Here is a 20,953-nt window from a genome sequence, read left to right as displayed (position 1 = left end):
ATTAAAGTTGAAGGAATCAGTACAGACAAATAACAAAACATAAAATAAACTAACTACTGCTGCTTCATGAGCAAAAGTGTACAGTCGTTTAGCAAGTGAAATATACATGCTGTATTGAAAGACACTAGCAATTGTTTCCCATTCCTAATTGCCCTTGAATGGTGTGACTTGCTAGGTCATTGCAAATGGTAGTTAAGAGCCAACCAGGTTGCTGTGGATCTAGAGTCATATATAGGCCAGATTATGTAAGGATGGCAGATTTTCTTTCCTAATGGACATTAGTGAACCAAATGTGTTTTATATTGACAATAAATGTTAATTTGAGCATTCCGTTCCAGATATTGTTATTATTGCTGAAAAAAAGAGAGACTTTATGGAAGCTTTGCATCTTTCATTCATCAGGATCAAGCTGAAGAAATACCAATTTAAGGGGAAGGCCAACATCTAAACTATATGAAAGGACAGTGCTGACTGGATGGCAATGGACTCCAGCTTCCGCAATTGGACAGACTTTGCTGGATAAGCTTCAGTGGGCAAACAACTACACTGACAATAAATTTAAGATTACTGGACAGGCATTCCATCTGGCAAACATGCACATCATGGAATAGAGCTCTGCTCTTCACAGACATGATGAACATGTACATGCATTGTGGCTTTATCAAATTCAACAAAATAGGTGACAGCCAGACATTGATTCATTTCTCAAGGTAATACCTTGCCCAATCAGATTCAACCTGTCTGATTAAAATAAATGATGTCTGAGAGTTAACTGCCAATCATCATTCCCTGGTGTATTCTCCCTGCCAATGTCTCTACCAATCAGAGTCCACCTGCCAACCAATCAATGGATTCTCTTGGAGTATAAATGTTGGTGGGAGTGATGTTCACAGCTACCTAGAATACACCCATGTTCCTGCAAGAATGCCATCCCCTATTCCGCATACCTTCGCTTCCACCGCATCTGCTCCTAAGGTGAGGCATTCCACTCCCAAACATCCCAGATGTCCTCATTTTTCAAGGACCACAATTTCCCGCCCAACAATGGTCGAAAACGCCCTCAACTGTATCTCTTGTGTATCCCGCATCTCAGCTCTCACACCCCCCCTCCCTGCAATAACAACAAAGACAGAACCCCCTTGTCCTCACATATTACTCCATCAACCTCTGGATTCAATGCATCATTCTCTGCCACTTCCACCACCTGCAATTCAACCCCACGACCAAGGATATATTTCCCTCCCCACCCTTGTCTGCCTTCCAGAGGGACCACACTCTCTCAGCGACTCCCTCATCCACTCCACACTCCCCACTAGCCCCACCACCCCCGGCACCTTTACCTGCAACCGCAGGAGGTGCCACTCCTGCCCCTACACCTCCTCCCTCACCTCCATCTCAGGCCGCAAGAAAACCTTCCACATTAAACAGATGTTTACCTGCACATCTGCTAATGTGGTATATTGTATCCACTATTCCCAATGTGGCCTCCGCTACATCTGGGAAACCAAGCGGAGGCTTGGAGACTGCTTTGTGGAACACCTACGCTTGGTTCACGACAAACGACAACACCTCCCACTCGCGAACCACTTCAACTCCCCTTCCCGCTCATTGGACGACATGTCCATCCTGGCCCTCTCCAGTGCCACAATGATGCCATCCAAAAGCTGGAGGAACAGCACCTCATATTCCACCTGGGAGCCCTACAGCCCAATGGTCTCAATGTGGACGTTACAAGCTTCAAAATCTCCCCACCCCTGACCTCCTCTCATAACAGCCTCCTTGAACTGTCCATCTTTTCTCCCACCTATCCACTCCTCCCACCTCACTGACAAACTCCCACCGCCACTTCCTACCTAATAGACTCATTCATGTGTCCTTGACCTGTCCATCTTCCCTCCCACCTTCCTGCCCCTCCATTCTCACTGACCAACCCCCATCCTAACTCCCTACCTACATGCACCTTTACTGGCTTCATTCCCACCTCCTTGACCTGCCCGTCTTCTCTCCATCTATCTGCTCCAATGTTCACTTTCTACCATTGCCTCCACCTCTCTTTATTTATTTCAGAGCCCCCTTCCCCTCCCCCATTTCTGAAGGAGGGTTCTGACCGGAAACGTCAGCTCTCCTGCTCCTCTGATGCTGCCTGGCCTGCTGTGTTCATCCATCTCCACACCTTGTTATCTGCATTCCTCCAACTCTCACCTCTCCTACATCCTTATCTCAGTTCTTCCTTCACCTCACCATTAACAACCTGACCTCTATCTGGGCTCTAAACTTTGGAATTGCATTCCTAAAGTACACTACATATTAACCTCTCCTACCTCGTTTAAAATTATCCTCTTTGACAAAGCATTCTGTGACTTGTCCTAATATGTATATGTGTGTGTGTGTGTGTGTGTGTGTGTTGCAATGATTGCAATGCTGTTGAATGTCAAAATGAGATGTTTAGTTGTACTTATACGATTGCTTTGAAATGAAAGATCATTTTAAGAATGTCTGTGTCCAAAACCTTAGCTCACTGAAATTTTAAGATATACATGGCACCTAGCTCTCCTACAGCAGCTATCATTATTTTGTGAAAAGCTATTATTACTGTAAATGGTAAAACTATCACTACTTATCTTTCAGAGACCTCTCCTACAGAAGTCACCATTAGTATTATCATTACACCTAAACCTTTACCAGTAAGAGAAGGGTCTAGGCCCGAAACGTCAGCTTTTGTGCTCCTGAGATGCTGCTTGGCCTGCTGTGTTCATCCAGCCTCACATTTTATTATCTTGGAATCTCCAGCATCTGCAGTTCCCATTATCTCTGATCCCCAGTAAGAGTGGTTTAACTTTTGCCATGGTTACTGCCAACAAGATTTTTCTGACAGAGTCTCCGCTGTAGCAGCTACTATAAGGAGAAAAGGAATTGAGTAAGGAAGAAGCAATATAATAGATATAACAGGAATGCCTGTATTACGTTGCTGAAAAATCAACAAAAGCACGTGACTAGAAGCTAGAAAAGTCAATGATAAGAGATTCAATATCATTTAACTGGACATATTAGTTTTCGACATCCAGTTAGCAGTTCTCAGTTTTATCTATTCTGTTTTCATTCAGTTTTATTCACATTCATCCCTACTGTCACTATTCTGGCTACAGCTCAGTTTGTTTCACCAAAGATCCTCAGACAGCACCTTCCAAACACATGACCACTTCTATCTGGAAGGACAAGGGCAACAGATCCGTGGGAAGACTATCACCTCATAGTTCCCCTCCAAGCCACTTACCATTCTGATTTGGAAATACGTCACTCAAATTCCTGGTCAATATTTATTCCCTGAACCAACATCACCAAAATGGATTGTCTGGAATTATCTGATAGTTCTTTTGTAGAAGCTTGTGATGTGCAAATAAGCTGTCTCATTGTCTACATCACAAAAATGTCTGGATCTTGTATATTTTTGGCTGAGTCAAGTTGCATGGAGTTTTTTAGAATGTTTGTTGATGTGAGACCGAATGTGTTTGCTCACTATGTCTTACTAAACGCACCCCATTAATTAGCTATTACATCCTATGGCATCTCTCAAGCCTGAATTCCATTCCATCTTACCACGCACTGTTCTCAAAACAACTGGCACTCAGCAGATAAACCAAAATTTATGGGCAGGCCTAGCACCAGCACAAAATAAAAGGCCATTATGCATCCAGACAGGCACTGGCAGCCCGGAGCTTCTCTGCATAATTCATGACATTTGCCGTAGATATAGCAGACAGATAGGGACACTGATTTCCAGAAAGAGAACTGGAGGTTCTGTTGGATGTGCTGGAGCTGATGTGGTATTGCCCAATGCCATCCAGGTTAAAACAGACCCAGCCATCTACAGGAATGCCCAGCAACGTAGAAAGATAGACAATGGCCTTCTCTGTTTCACTAATATAAGTGCCACCATCTTCACTCCAGTACCTCCCCCTTACCCTATCTCTGCCACTGTACCCACCTCCTGCCAAAGCTCATGCCTTACCACTCTGACTAATACTTGCAATGCCTTCCCCACTTACTCTCACCTATTCAAACCCACTAACACTGCATGCCTTCTGCACTGCTTACGCATTCATCTGGGACACTTCTCCGCCTGCACCAGCAGTAATAGCTGCAGCACCCAATTTCATCATCCATGATACCTGCATCTTCCTCATTCCAGTAGGAAATCAGCCCACACTGAAAATGTCAGGACGGGTGGTGTGCTGCCTCTCATTGGTCTCCTAATGCATAATGAGGAGAACATAATGATTTTGACTACCCTGAGCAGTCCCTGGGCTTGTATTGCAGCTGCCCTTGACTTGCTATGAAGGAATATCTGAGCAAAGGCTCCTACTCTTCACTTGAGTGAGGCCTGTTGACAGCTATGAAAAGCTTCCTGACTTTGTGTCTGTGCTAAACAGCACAGCAATAGAGTGGGCCCAGAATCTCTGTATGAGGGGGAAAAGCAAGGCAATGAAAAGCAGTGATGCTGTGAAAATCCAGACAGACTCAGAGTGGGTGCTAAGAGAGCAAACAAAGGGCCTGGAGATGCAGCCTGATGCAGTCCATGAGCTGGGTGTGTGTCTCTAAACACACAATGTCCTTGCTGCAGCAGTATAGTGAGAGTTACCAGTACAACCTAGGGTGTGGCATTGAAGTACAGAAGTGTATTGTAAGTGGATTGACAATGTGCCATGATTGTTTGTAAAGATTGGCATCCAACATGTGCCAATGTTCATGAGAAGTGGTTATTTGTCAAGTCATTGATTGCTGTACCAGGCAGTGTGCTAAATCTGAGCCACACAACACTGCCTCAGTAGTAGCACCCTGGTTTCAGTATTGCATGAATCCCAAGACATCTTTTAAGGATTTGAACATGAAATCTTTCTAGTATTCCAACACAATGGCAAAGCAAGAGCCGTCTTTTTGGTATAATGTTAATTTAAGACAACGGCAGTCCTTTCATTCTGAAAGATTCCATAACTATAATCGAGAAACAGAAGAGGAGATTAGCTCTGTTCTCCTCGTGGACTCTCGTCCCTCAATCTGTTATGATAACAGTAAACATAGACTATTGCTTTTGAACTTCCATCATCTGATTCTAAATACCTGAGACTTTCATGGACAGAAAATTGCTGCTTTGATCACTTGACTAGGTTGAACCAAGTTTACCTTCCTCTCTGAGTCCGAGAAAATCTCAATAAAGTGGAAGGTCCAGATATTGCATTACTGATTATGGGATTTTCTGCAATTTGTCTGATGCATTCTCTAATTTACAGCAGTGAGTGCATTTCAAAAGCTTTCATTGACTGCAAAGAGCCTTGAGTTATGAAAGTTGTCGTAGGAGCGAATGTTCTTCCTTTTCTAGCAGCTTTCATCACATTTAAAATGCTTTGATATATTTCTCAAAAGAGTACAATTAGCAGAGATAGATTGAGTGTGAGGTAGTGGAGAGGAAATGGTGGCACATTATAAGGCGTTACATAAATGCAACCTTTTCTATGCTTCCAAGGTCATCCCAAGTTGTTTTATTTTAATACAGGGGTCGTGGATATTTTCTTCACATCATTACTTGGATCAGATTTATCTCAAAACATAGGAAATTTTGAAGAATGAAGAGTGTTTATTTATTTTACTGGAGAAAACATGCTGACTTGAGTTAGTTACATGAAAAGCGATCTTTTTCAAACATTATAAAAATACACAGCCTGCAGATTTATGGACAGATAATACTGGCAATATGTGCGTTGTGTCAGTTCATGTAAAAGTTGTGTTAATAACATCAGCGCTCTTGTGGAACAAAGGATTTGTTGCAAATTTTGAGTGGTGTCCCCTTAAAAGGATGTTAGCCTGTTTAGAATAATGAAGTTACTCAGGTGAATATTTTACCAGAATCAAGAATCAATCTCTAATAAGCTGTCTGGGTTCCAATTTTGATGAGATAAGACAGACTGTCCACAGCAAACTGGGAAAAGCCACTGAAGTTGTTTAAAGAAACATTTAATGCAATGCAGAACCAATTTATATCCCAAGAGGGAAAGTCTTCACTTCACAGAAAGAAAAAAACAACTAAAGGGATATGAGACCAGATGAAACTAAAAGAAAGCGCTCACAAAAATGTAATAAAAAATGCAGCACAGATCCTGCTGAATGGGAAAGTTACAAAGACCAGCGAAGGACCACAATGCAGTCTACAAGAGCTACGAAAAGGAATTATGAAAGGAAACCTGCCGGGGATGTCAAAATCAATAAGAAATTTTATAATTATGTAAAGGGAAAAGCGGGTGGTCAGGAGAAATGTTGATTCACTAAAGACTAAAAGTGGGATATTGCCAATGACTATGGGTGGCATGGTGGTTCAGTGGTTAGCACGGCTGCGTCACAGCGCCTCAAACCTGGGTTCGATTCCACCCTGGGGCGACTGTCTGAGTTTGCACATTCTCTCTATGTCTGCGTGGGTTTTGTCCGGGTGCTCTTGTTTCCTCTCACACTCTGAAGATGTTTAGGTTAGGCTAAATCATTCTATAGTGTGCAGTGTAGGGGGAAATACAGGGTTACAGGGATGGGGTCGGTCTGGGAGGGACGCTCTTCAGAGGGGCAGTGTTGACCCGATGAGCTGAATGGTTTGCTTCCATGCTGTTATGATTCTGTGGGGAAATGGCAGACATGTTGAATAGATACTTTGTCTAAGTAAAAAGGAGGATAATTTTCCAGAGATCTCAAGAAAATTAATTGTGGACTGGGAACAAGGACTGTACAAAATTAACATAAGTAAAGCATTGATAATGAAGAATTTAATGGAAATAAAGAGAAAAAAAAAATCCCAGGACTGATGATTTCCATCCAAGTGTGTTAAAAGAACTAGGGGAACACATTGCAGATGCTCGAACTTTAATCCTTCAGAGCTCCCTAGATACAAGAGTCATCACTCTGGATTGGATAATTGTGCTTGTCATCCCAGTTTTTTTTAAGAAGGTTAGAAGAGGGCAACCAGGGAATTACAGGCCAGTCAGCCTAACATCTGTGGTGGGAAAATTGTTGGAGTCTATAATTAAGGATCACTGAACACCTCAACTTTTCAGTTAATCTGGAAGACCCAGCATGGATTCATACCTGACAAACCTCATTGCATTTTCCGATGAGGAGACTAAGATGCTGGATGTTGCTTATATGGTCTTCCAGATGGCAAAGTCCCACGTATGAGAATGCTCGCTAAAGTAGAAGCCCACAGAACCCAAGGCAAATTACTGACATGGCTGGAAAATTGGTTGAATGGCAGGTGATAGAAAATAGCGATAATAGGTAGGCACTCAAATTGGCGGGATGTGACCAGTGGTATGCCACAAGGATCTGTGTTAGGGCCTCAATTATTCACATTATTTATTAATGGATTGGATAATGGCACAGAAATTCATGTAAATAGCTGGTGACACAATGTTAGACTGCATTGTACACAGTGTAGAGGATAGCATAAAATTACAAAGGGGTATTGATAGATGATGTGAATGGGGAAAACTGTGGCAGATAGTGTTCAATGTAAGCAAGTGTAAGGTTCTCTATTTTTGACTGGGAAAGGGTAGATCAGGGTACCTTCTAGATGGTATGAAGTTAAACACAGTGGATATCTAAAGAGACTTGGGGGTTCAGATGCATGGATCCTTACAACAACATGAACTGGCATAGAAAATAATCAAGAAGCCTAATGGAATGTTGACCTTTACATCCAGATGACTGAAGTATAAGGATGGAGAGGTTACAGCGCAGTTGTAGAAAGCCCTGGTTATACCCGGCTTTTTAAAAAATTCATTCATAGGATGAGGACATCGCTGGCTAGCGTTTATTGTTCCTTCCTAATTGCCCAGATAGCAGTTAAGAGTCACCACATTGCTGTTGGGCTGGAGTCACATGAGGCCAGATCCTGTAAGGATGGCAGTTTCCTTCCCAAAGAAAGCATTAGTGAACCAGATGGGTTTTTTGACAACTAACAATGGATTCATCATCATCATTAAGCTTTTAATTCCAGTTTATATTGGATTCAAATTGGAGTACTGTGTATAAATCTGTGCATCACACCTTGACTAGGATATATTGTGAATAAAACATTGGTTTTCTAGAATGATACTGGATTTCAGGGGTTAAATTATAAAGACCACTTATGTAAATTCTAGAATCTAGAAGGTTAAGGAGTGATCTGACCAAAGTCTTTTCGATACCAACAGGAAAAGGCAGAATAGATAACAATAAACTGTTTACTGATTGGAGGTTCTTGAACTAGGAGCATAGTCTAAAAATTGGGCTAGATATTTCAGGAGAGATGTTAGGAAGCACTTCTACACACAAAGAATGGCAGATGTTTGGAACTCTCTTCCGCAAGTGGTAGTGGATGAGAGATCAGTTGTTATTTTTAAATATGAGATTGAATAACTTTTGTGAAGGAAAGGTATGAAGAGGTTTAGGCAAATGTTAGGTATATGGAGATAGGCCACAAATCAGCCATGATCTCATTAGATAGTAGAACAGGCTCAAGGGGCTGAATGATCTTCTCCTGTACCTATATTCCTAATCAGTTATTATGAGAATCCTTAAAACTGAGTAACTTGAGATTAAGACGCATTTGACTATCCCTGATTTTGACCACACAGGAGCACAGAAAGTAGAGAATATCCTGAAGACCCATAAATGGCCTGTTTGTCATTGAGAGGAAAAAAGATCTGCATTTTTATTGTATCTTTTGCAACATCTACATTTCCCAAAACAATTTACAGCCAATGAAACATAATTACTGCTATATTGTAGGATTGTGATTCATAAATGCAGCTCTACCCTTTTGCTGCTGTTGGCATTCCTCCATGTGGGCCGAGATGAGACAATTAGCTCACTTCTATATTTCACATATTTCAGCCCACACTTCACTTCTGCCTCCAGGCTTACATCAAGACCATTTTCAGCTCTATTATTTAGAAGACTCCTTGGAAAACCTCTTTGTGCCCTATCATATGATGTTCCCCTTTTGGGAACTAAACATGAAGGAGACACAACAGCCAGCTTTCACAAGCAGCAATGTAATTATGACTAGATAGACATTTTAGTGATGTTGATCAATAGATAACTCATGGTCTTCTTTAAAATCATGCACGTGGTCCTTTATGCCCAGCTGAGAGGGCAACAAATCATAGGACTTCTACCAGAGCACACTGGATTGGTCGACAGGCTAAAATCCCACAATATGTTGCCAAATTTATTGTTATGAGCCTGGACAAGCCTCCAAATTATATTATGATCCCAAACGAGACCTCTAACATTATGGTGTGATCCCAGATGAGATCATTAGAATATCTTGTGATCTGTTATGGATCAGTTACTTTTGTTTTTAAAGTAGACAAAAGATGCAATCTAGAGGATTTACTAAGACAATAAAGCCACATGGTTCAAATAATTTTATAAACAACAATTCCTTATCAGTTAGAATAGTAATAGATCCTTCAGCCCATGTTCTAATACTCAGAATAAATATATGGTAAGCAGGGTACCAGACTATGATGAAATACTCCACAGTTTTTCTAGCACCTTCTCCTTGCTGATGGTGACTATACTTACCTCTGACCCTGACTTTCTTGAATTTTTGGCATATTACTCGTGTCTTTCACTCTGAAGACTGATGCAAAGTACTTATTCAGTTCTTCTGCCATTTCTATGTTTCCCATTACTACTTCTCCAATGTCATTTTCCAATGTCCCAATGGACACTTTTGCCTCTCTTTTGGCTTTATGTATCTAAAGAAACTCTTGCAATCTTGTTTTTTTATTACTGTTCAGCTTACGCTCATATTTAATATTCTCTCTCATTTTTTTTTGTTGTCCTCTGTTGGTCTTTGAAGACTTCCTAATCCTCTGGCTCCCCACTGCCCTTAGCCACATTATATGCTTTCTCTTTTGCTTTCATGCTATCCCTGACTTCCCTGCCTCATCCTCCCTTTAGTATGCTTCCTTTTCCAAGGGATGAATTTTTGATGTGTCTCCCAAATTACTCCCAGAAGCTCCTGCCATTGCTGTTCCACTGTCTTTCCAGCTAGTCTCCTCTCTCAATCAATTCTGGTCAGGTCCTCCTTCATGCCTCTGTCATTGCCTTTGTTCAACTGTGATATTGTTACATCTGATTCCATTTAAGTCCTCAAATTCCAGAGTAAATTCTATCATATTATAATTGTTGCCCCCTCAGGGTTCCTTCACCTTAAGATCCCATATTGAGTCTGCCTCATTGCACACCACTAAATCCAGAATTACCTATTCCCTAGAGAGCTCCACCACAAGCTATTCCAAAAAGCCATCTTGTAGATATTCAACATATTCCTTTTCTTGCAGTACACTACCAACCTGATTTTTCCCAGTTCACTTGCATATCGAAATCCCCCATGGTCACTGTAACCTTGCCTTCTTACATGCCTTTTCTATGTCCTAGTGTATCATGTGCCCCAAATCCTGACTACTGTTGGAGGCCAGTACATAATTCCCATTGTGGTTGTCTTACCTTTGTGGTTCCTCAACACTACCCACGCAGATTCTACATTGCCTGACCCTCCGTTGTTTTGTGTTATCGATTTAAGTTCATTTCTTACTAATAAGGCAACCCCAATTCCCTCTGCCCACCTGCCTGTCTTTTTGATAGGATGTATATCCTTGGATATATAGCTCCCAGTCCTGATCCCATTGCAGCCATATGTCCATGATGCCCACCACAAGCTCATTTACCTTATTTTGTATACTGCACGCTTTCAGATAGAACACCTTCAGCCCTGTATTGACCATCTCTCTTCTCATTTTCTTTGCTCCCGTAGACTCTGAAAACTGCTGTCCAATACTTAAAGGCATCACTCCTGATTTTAGGGGACAGCCAGGTTTCCCAAGCTATATCTTTCCTGTATTTTCCCTGAGCTTTAAAGTTGCTCACCCAGAACATTTTGCAGTCTAAAACTTTTCTCAGTTTTAATAGCAAAGAGATATTCAACTGTCCCCTATACAGATTCCCATGTAGTTCAGTTGTCTTCCCTGCACAAGCTGTTAAAAATCAGTATTTTGCCTTGGAGATTACACTCTGTGCTTCTTACAATGACTGACTTTCATTCGAGCAGCACGGGAATATTCAACTGCTATTGACTTCTTTTTAGTACTTCCTACATAGACCTAGAGTGTTTCTGTTGTTTGCTAAATGCTTGCACTCCTTACATAGAGACTGTTCCTATTGCCGACACTTTCTCTAACTAACCATAACCCTGGAAATGCTCTTCACTGCTTCCTCAGTGACCAATTGAATGTCTTGCAAAGGCCATGTTCCCCATTGCTGGGTTGAACTGTCTGTGGCCACCTGGCAACTTTTGGAACTGAAAGTGCTCAGGAAATTACATTTCGCTTAGAAGATAAGCTTGCTCAAAGACAAAGTAAAAGGACACAACTAGAAGGTTTAATCACAGATTCAATGTGTATGCTTCAGAGTGGGACTTGAACCTGAACCTTACAAGGGAGAGTGCTACCAGTAAGCCACGACTAACACGAGCAGTGGAAGAATTCTGGAAGGCAAAGCCATTGATAATAAAAGGAAAATTTCAGACTTTTCCCAACCAAATTCAGTATATGATCCTTCTGGATGCTCATGTAAACTCATCAAGTTACCTCCGTTCTTGCCCTTGCACCCATTGCCCTGTAACACCATGTCTGGAAATGGTGAACCATAGTGTCTGGAAACAATGCACATATTACACTTAATTCATTCTGCAATAAGTTACCTTCCAATTACCCACAGGTTGAATTCACCATTGTATCAAATCAAACTAGGTCAACCCTCCTCAAATTATGCTTGTATTTGGGCTGATTTCCAGCAAACTTGTCGCCGCTGATGGTAGAATCATTAAAAAACATTAATTGTTTGTTATAAGCAAGATTCAGGTGGCTGTGAGGCTAATGGGTGAGGTCTTTGGTGTTGATTATGACATTGTCAGGAAATTGCAGCATTGAAACCCGCAATAATCATTTTTTAAAAGTCATTCATGCGAGCTAAAACACATCCCCAGGACACGTAGGGCTGGAAGCCAGAATTTAGGTCCTGAGGTAGGGTCACTACCATGGAACCACAGGACCTTTGATTTAAATGTGCTGCCCTAACAAAGGGACAAATTCACCACCCAAACAGGAATGAAATTCTTTGAGCTTGGCACCTCAAACCACTCAACTGTCCTGTTTGCAAATATTTGAAATCAACCTTTTCAGCAATGTTATAACACAACTCTGGAGCAGGTGGGACTTGAACCCAGGCCCTCTGTCACAGAGATAAGGACACTATCATAGCACCACAACAGCATTTTAAACTTTTGATTTAGTTTCTTTGTTATTGCACCATTTGAATTGGTTATTCAAAAATGAAGAAAAAGCCAAGTTCATTACACCGAAGATAGTCAGTAGTACCTAAAGGCATAAGCCACATCACGGGATACAACGTTGTACTGCTGTGCAAGTCACAAAAACTAGAGAGTGTTGATTGCAGAAAGCTCTTAATTATTTCAATAAATGCAGTTGGATTTTTTTTTCATTTTCGGCAGGTATAAAACACTAACAAAAATAAAGACGTGTGAAAGAATTCCCAATTGCTTATTTTGTCTTCTCAGTTTGGTCATCTCAGAATTTTTGATTAATATAACAACAAGTTGCAAACAATACATTAATTTCAAATACTGTTTCCTTGTGCTCAATATTTCAGCTTTCAGCATGTTAAAGGTTCAGAAGAGTGCGTGTTATTAATAGGTTCTGAATTTTCATTCATGCAATCTTACAGCATGGAGGGGGCCACTCAGCCCATTATGTCTGTCCTAATGCTTTGAAGGAGTCATCTAATTAGTCACATTCCATTGTTCCATCCCCACAGCTCTGCATTTTTCCCTCTTTTCTTTTAATTATCTTCTGAAAGTTGCTTTTGAATCTCCTTTTCCTGCCCTTTCAGACATTCCATTCCTTAAAAATGTTCTTTGGATAATTACTTCAATCTTAGGTCAAAACATTTGTCAAACTGCAAACAACTGTATTTGCAAAGAACATGTTTGGGGCCAGTGAGTTTTTTTTTAAACAAATAAGCAAAATATGTCACACATCATTATTCTGAGCTGATTTTCATAGACCAGAATCCCATTCCTTATGTTATTCATTTTTTTTGTGATATTTGTAGATGGTAACAAATTGTTTATTCTTGTGTCCTCAATTCAGCGGAGCGTTAAGCTATTTAGCATAAGCAGTTTCATTTCTGCAATAGTAAAATGCAGAGTGGAATGTGGTACAAGTCAGTTACTCATTTGTCCACTTCGTGCTGTCAGCTATGATTTGAACGTTTATCTTTCAGAAAACTTGAGCAGAGCGCGCAGCTGTACAGCAAGGTGAAGTGAACCGCAATTATTGCAAATCTCTTCAACTGATTACAGAGGACTGAAGCTAATTTTAATTGTCAAAATTTGCTGAGGGTAAACTCATTCTGTCTGAACTGCTGTGGTGCAGAATAACTTCCTTTCAATAATACTAGCCACTGATTTCCTGATGCAATCTCCTCCAGTTGGTGACAAAGTCTTTGAAAATTTAATTTCACATGCACTTTCTATACCATCGATTTCATCGTCCCTCTTTTTATGTAAAACCGTTCGGGTACAAATTTAAAATGATGCTAGGGATATCTTGGTATGTCAAGATACTGCCATGCTGAAGCTGTTTGTGACTAAAATATTTTCAATAAAATATGCAGGAGGTCAAAAGTCTCACCTGTGTCGGAAGCAACTCTCTTCACTTGCATACCTTCCTGTCATTACCATTTCAATGGAGGAAAAGACCCATCTCTGCAATCTGTAACCAATTTGATGTGCCAATTGTACCATTGTTTTTTGGCACAAGTGTAAGGGGCTAGCTGTCTGTCAGCCTTATGCATCAACTTTAATGCTGGGCCATTTTCTTTTAATAATCTAACTATTCAAATCAAATTAGAAATTGATTTATAATGAGACCAGAAAACTACTGGAGAATGTGTTAGGTCTACTTGCTTTTACTTAGACTAATCTTTGACTGAAAATTGAATTATAACCTGCTGACGCTGGAAGAGTTAGGCCAGTCCGAAATCATACACTGTGCTCCACTGATTAGACAGCTCTGTATTGTATAAAACAAAATAACTGTCAAATGTTTCCACTGGGAAAGAGGATCTTAAAAGACATGTTGCTCAATCATCAGATCAGGAAACAGCCAGTTTTAATTCATTATCTGTGCTATAAATCTCAGACCAACAGCACCAAAAGTGGCACTTTGGTTATCAAAAGAGAAAAGTTGGCTAAATCTTCTGTTTCTCCATAATGCCCAGCAACCCAAGAGTACAATGGGACCTTGATCAGATCGGTCAATCGGCTGAAGAGTGGCAGATGCTGTTTAATCTGGATAAAGTGAGGTGCTACATTTTGGTAGGGCAAATCAGGGTGGGAGTTATAGCAATGGTAATAATGGTTAGGTCCTGGAAAGTGTTGCTGAGCAAGGACACCTTGGACTGCAGGTTCATAGTCCCTTGAAAGTGGAGCCTCAGGTAGACAGAATAGTAAAGGCAGCGTTTGGTACACTTGCCTTTATTTGTGAGTGCATTGAGTATAGTAGTGGGGAGGTAATGTTCCAGCTGTACAGGACATTGGTTAGACTATTTTTGGAATACTGTATCCAACTCTAGTCTCCCCGTTATAGGAAAGATATTGTGAAACTTGAAAGAGTTCAGAAAAGATTTACAAGGATGTTGCCAGTTTTGGAGGGTTTGAGCTGTAGAGAGAGGCTGAATAGGCTGGGGCTATTTTCCTTGGAGAGTTGTGACTAAGGGGTGACCTTACAGAAGTTTATAAAATCATGAGGGGAATGAATAGGATGAAGAGTCAAGGTCTTAGGGTAGGGGAGTCCAAAACCAAAGGGCATAGGTTTAAGGTGAGAGGAGAAAAGTTTAAAAGGGACCTGTGAGGCAGAGTGTGGCGTGTATGGAATGAATTGCCAGAGGAAGTGGTGGAGACTGATACAAAGACAACATTTAAAAGGTATCTGGATGGGTATATGAACAGGAAGGGTTTGGAGGGATATGGGCCAAATGCTAGCAAATGGGACTAGATTAATTTAAGATATCTGGTCCTCACGGACAAGTTTGACTAAAGAGTCTGTTTCCTTGCTGTATATCTCTATGCCTCTATGACTCTGCAACTGTTGCTGAAATTGAATGGGCATGGCGGTTGAGTGGCAATTGGGTGAGGGATGGGATGAAGGATTCTTATGAAACGGTCCATGGTCAAAATGCTTGTAAACACCTATCAAGGGTCACAAATGAATAATTGGCATTCATAAGTCCCAGGCACAGTTTGATTATGGCACACATACCAGGTCATCCAGGCACTGGACCTTTATGATATGACATCATGACATGTAATGTTCTGGTATCTGCCTTGCCTTCAGTCACACTCTCTATATGTCAATCAGATATGTATACAGTAAGACCAAAAAACACAGAACTAAGACTGCATGTGTATGTCTGGGAAATTGTAGCCATGAAAATAGTTAGTGTTGTGATTAAACTTCAAGATATTTGACTCAGTGAGAACCTGACTCTGTGGTATATGGAACATGAGCTAACATTAAAAAATCACAAAGATAGAAATATGTGGGTACTAGAAGTTAATTGTTACAGCTTGTCATTGGCAGTTAGTAGGTGGCAAAGACTGAAATATAGGCCGAAGATAGATAGCCAATTGTCAAAAGACATTTTAACTAACAGTCACCCATCAAATTGTCTGAAATCAAAGCTAAAGTTATAACTGCAACCAAAACTAAAGCGTTCCAACAAACTCAAAAGCTGCAAATCTGGACTGAATCACAGTGAGTGGTACTCTTTCTTTGAAAAGAAGCGCTGAAAGATAGCCCAGATCGAAGAAAGCAATGCTAGAACAAAGCACAGAAAATAAACACAGGCAAAAGCATCTTCTACTCTAAAAGTCCTTGCTTGGTGTCCATACACCTATAGGTTCCACCTGTTTTTCCAAAATGTCGCAATTCTTTTTGAAAAGGCGCAATGATGTCATTGCTGCTTCTTTATTGGTATGAATGCCATCTACAGGCACAAAATAGAACATTTTAAAGGGGCATTTTGAGTGAAAGCTTTGCACTGTACTACATTGATTGTGTTTTGAAGAAGAATGGCAGCCTACATATGTGTTTAGATCCGAGGGGACTGAACAATGTACTGAAAAGATGTCAGTGCAAAATTCCCACTCTTCACGGGTTTAATCCTAAATTCTCAGGTGCGAAACATTTATCCATAATTAATACTAAGAATGACTACAGAGGAGATGATAACAAAGTGTGAAGCTGGATGAACACAGCAGGCCAAGCAGCATCACAGGAGCACAAAAGCTGATGTTTTGGGCCTAAACAAGGGTCTAGGCCCGAAACGTCAGCTTTTGTGCTCCTAAGATGCTGCTTGGCCTGCTGCGTTCATCCAGCTTCACACTTTGTTATCTTGGATTCTCCAGCATCTGCAGTTCCCATTATCACAGAGGAGATGACGTTGGTTAGAGCATTTTTTGATGGATGTTGTTTGCTCAGATTACACTTTGGGTTATCCATCAACCAGGACATATACCAACAACATATGTATTATATCATTCAAAATAAAAAAGCCATCTCTGTGCCAGAGATGATATCACAATTCTCAAAAGAACGTCCATCATTTTATGACAGCACTAAGAAACAGTATCTTTTTTCCAACAGTAAGAAAAGTCAAACAAAATTTCTTTGGTTCAATGTACCTGTCAACTGGTATTTGGCCAAATCCTTCCAAAACAGAAAATGCACAGAAGATGACTGCAAGAAGATTGCAAGACAAAGGTAACTTACAAAATTGTCTAATTTTTTAAAGATAACTAAGTGTAGAGCTGGATGAACGCAGATACCAAGCAGCATCATATGAGTAGGAAATCTGGCAGAAGGGTCTAGGGCACGAAATGTCAGCTTTCCTGCTCCTATGATGCTGATTGGCCTGCTGTGTTCATCCAGCTCTACACTTTGTTATGTCAGATTCTCCAGCATCTGCAGTTCCTACTATCTCAGAACTAATTTTTTAAACTTTGTTTTCTTCTCACATTACACCCAAAGTATTTCCTCTTTGAGACTTTCTCTGTAAAAACATACCATGTGGTGATCACCAACATTAGAACATTAGAATATTAGAACATTACTGCACAGTACAGACCCTTCGGCTCTCGATGTTGTGCCGACCTGTCATACCGATCTCAAGCCCATCTAACCTACACTATTCCATGTACGTCCATATGCTTATCCAATGACGCCTTAAATGTACCCAAAGTTGGCGATTCTACTACCGTTGCAGGCAAAGCGTTCCATTCCCTTACTACTCTCTGAGTAAAGAAACTACCTCTGACATCTGTCGTGGTTTACGAAGGAGGTGGAATCTCTGGTCAAGAGGAAGAAGAAGGCTTATGTTAGGATGAGATGTGAAGGCTCAGTTAGGGCACTTGAGGGCTACGAGGTAGCCAGGAAAGACCTAAGGAGAGAGGTCAGAAGAGCCAGGAGGAGACATGAGAAGTTGTTGGCGGATAGGATCAGGGTAAAACCTAAGGCTTTCTATAGGTATTTAAGGAATAAAAGAAAGACGAACGTAAGATTAGACCTAATCAAGGATAGTAGTGGTAAGTTGTGTGTGGAGTCAGATGAGATAGGGGAAGCACTAAATAAATATTTTTCAACAGTATTCACTCTAGAAAATGACAATGTTGTCGAGGAGAATATTGAGATACAGGCTACTAGACTAGGTGGGATTGAGGTTCAGAAGGAAGAGGTATTAGAAATCCTTCATAAGGTGAAGATAGATAAGTCCCCTGGGCCGGATGGGATTTATCCTCGGATCCTCTCGGAAGCCAGGGAGGAGATTGCCGAGCCTTCGGCATTGATCTTTAACTCGTCATTGTCTACAGGAATAGTGCCAGAAGACTGGAGGATAGCAAATGTGGTTCCCCTGTTCAAGAAGGGGAGTAGAGGCAACCCTGGTAATTATAGACCAGTGAGCATTACCTCAGTTGTTGGTAAAGTGTTGGAAAATGTTATAAGGGATAGGATTTATAATCATCTAGAAAAGAATAAATTGATTAGGGATAGTCAGCATGGTTTTGTGAAGGGAAGGTCGTGCCTCACAAACTTTATTGAGTTCTTTGAGAAGGTGACCAAACAGGTAGATGAGAGTAAACTGGTTGATGTGGTGTATATGGATTTCAGCAAGGCGTTCAATAAGGTTCCCCACAGTAGGCTATTGTACAAAATGCGGAGGAATGGAATTGTGGGAGATATAGCAGTTTGGGTCAGAAATTGGCTTGCTGAAAGAAGACAGAGGGTGGTAGTTGATGGGAAATGTTCATCCTGGAGACCAGTTACTCGTGGTGTACCGCAAGGGTCGGTGTTGGGTCCACTGCTGTTTGTCATTTTTATAAATGACCTGGATGAGGGCGTAGAAGGATGAGTTAGTAAATTTGCAGACAACACTAAGGTCGGTGGAGTTGTGGATAGTGATGAAGGATGCTGTAGGTTGCAGAGAGACATAGATAAGCTGCAGAGCTGGTCTGAGAGGTGGCAAATTGAGTTTAATGCAGACAGTGGAAAATGGAGTTTAAAGCTATGTCCCCTCGTGCTCGCATATATTTTCCAGTCTTTCGAATAAGTTCATGTGTGAGGTGATGCACTTTGGTAGGAGTAACCGGAAGGCAAAGTACAGGGCTAACGGTAAGATTCTTAGCAGTGTAGATGAGCAGAGAGATCTCGGTGTCCATGTACACAGATCCTTGAAAGTTGCCACCCAGGTTGACAGGGCTGTTAAGAAGGCATACAGTGTTTTAGCTTTTATTAATAGAGGGATCAAGTTCCGGAACCAAGAGGTTATGGTGAAGCTGTACAAAACTCTGGTGCGGCTGCACTTGGAGTATTGTGTGCAGTTCTGGTCACCGCATTATAAGAAGAATGTGGAAGCTTTGGAAAGAATGCAGAGGAGATTTACTAGGATGTTGCCTGGTATGGAGGGAAGGTCTTACGAGGAAAGGCTGAGGGTCCTGAGGCTGTTTTCATTAGAGAGAAGAAGGTTGAGAGGTGACTTGATTGAGACGTGTAAAATAATCAGAGGGTTAGATAGGCTGGATAGGGAGAGCCTTTTTCCTAGGATGGTGACAGCGAGCACGAGGGGGCATAGCTTTAAATTGAGGGGTGAAAGATATAGAGCAGATGTCAGAGGTAGTTTCTTTACTCAGAAAGTAGTAAGGGAATGGAACGCTTTGCCTGCAACGGTAGTAGATTCACCAACTTTAGGTACATTTAAGTCGTCATTGGACAAGCATATGGACGTACATGGAATAGTATAGGTTAGATGGGCTTGAGATCGGTATGACAGGTCGGCACAACATCGAGGGCCGAAGGGTCTGTACTGTGCTTTAATGATCTATGTTCTATGTTCTATGTTCTAAATCTTTCACCCCTCAATTTAAAGCTATGTCCCCTCGTGCTCGCATATATTTTCCAGTCTTTCGAATATGTTCATGTCTTGGGAAATAGATGCATCCCAGTTGATGTATCCCTTGAAAGGTAAATCTATTAATAAGGAATTGCATCTAAGGATTAAAACAGCTCCAATGAACAAAAACATTGGAAGTGAATCCTTCTGTATAGTTTCTGGGATATATTGGTTTAATATTGGCATGAAATTCAGCGTTCATACCAACCACTAATAATTATGATTGTTCATTGAATATCATTCACACATGCACCTTCATGACTATGACATCCCACCTGTGAGGACTGAAAGATTATGTTTTAGAAATACACAAATTAAGCTACCAAAAGACCATCTCTGATGCTCTTAGCCAACTTGTAAACCTCACTAAGAAAACATCGATCTCATACGTGTTGATCGTGGGCAAGCAGAATGCGTTCAACCAGCTGTGTTAGATAATGTCTGGCTGCAATGGTTCAAAAATGATCACTCTCAATAAGTGGCCTGAAGGTATCCATCAGATCCCTGATCTATTATATTAGTAGTTGTCATTCAGGGATGAGCTAGATCTTGCAAAACACGGAATCTTCAAAGATAATCAAGTTGTGATTCCACAAACTCTATATTAAGACACGTACATATAGGTCACAAGGGTGCATAAAAAACCCCAAGAGATTGACGTGAATCTATAGGTTGGCAAAGCATTTGTAGGGGTCATTGATCAACCGTTCAAGTCATATCAGATGCGTCTATTCCATCAACTGTAACAATCAAGAGAACCTCGTCCTTTCAAGTCTTGGTGCAAGTCTGTGATTGATATTTTCCATATCTACAATTACATTCTTGTGATTAACTATTTCACCCTTCTGTGAAACAAATCAAAGATATCAATAGTGCAATGCTTGTTGATGTATTGGCTGCCATATTCAATGTGTTTAGTGTACCTCAACAAATTGTGACTAACAACAGTCTACAGCACACTAGTTGTACCCTGCCAAGACATGTACAGGAAATAAAAACCAAAAGAACCACGGATGCTGTAAATCAGGAACAAGAACAAAGTTGCTGGAAAAGCTTCGCAGGTCTGGCAGCATCCGTGGAGGAGAAAACAGAGTTAACGTTTCGGGTCCGCTGACACTTCCTCAGAACAAGGGTCACTGGACCCGAAATGTTAACTCTGTTTTCTCCTCCACAGATGCTGCCAGACCTGCTGAGCTTTTCCAGCAATTTTGTTTTTGTTACTCATGTACAGGAAATGCTGTTTTGAACATATTCCATTTTTACTACACTACTCTCAGCCAAATGGTCTGCCAGAATATACGTTCATACTGTAAAATCCATGATCATCAAATATGAAGCG

The sequence above is a fragment of the Stegostoma tigrinum genome, chromosome 15 (genome assembly GCF_030684315.1).
Source record: "Stegostoma tigrinum isolate sSteTig4 chromosome 15, sSteTig4.hap1, whole genome shotgun sequence".
NCBI lineage: Eukaryota > Metazoa > Chordata > Chondrichthyes > Orectolobiformes > Stegostomatidae > Stegostoma > Stegostoma tigrinum.
This window is presented reverse-complemented; position numbering follows the sequence as displayed.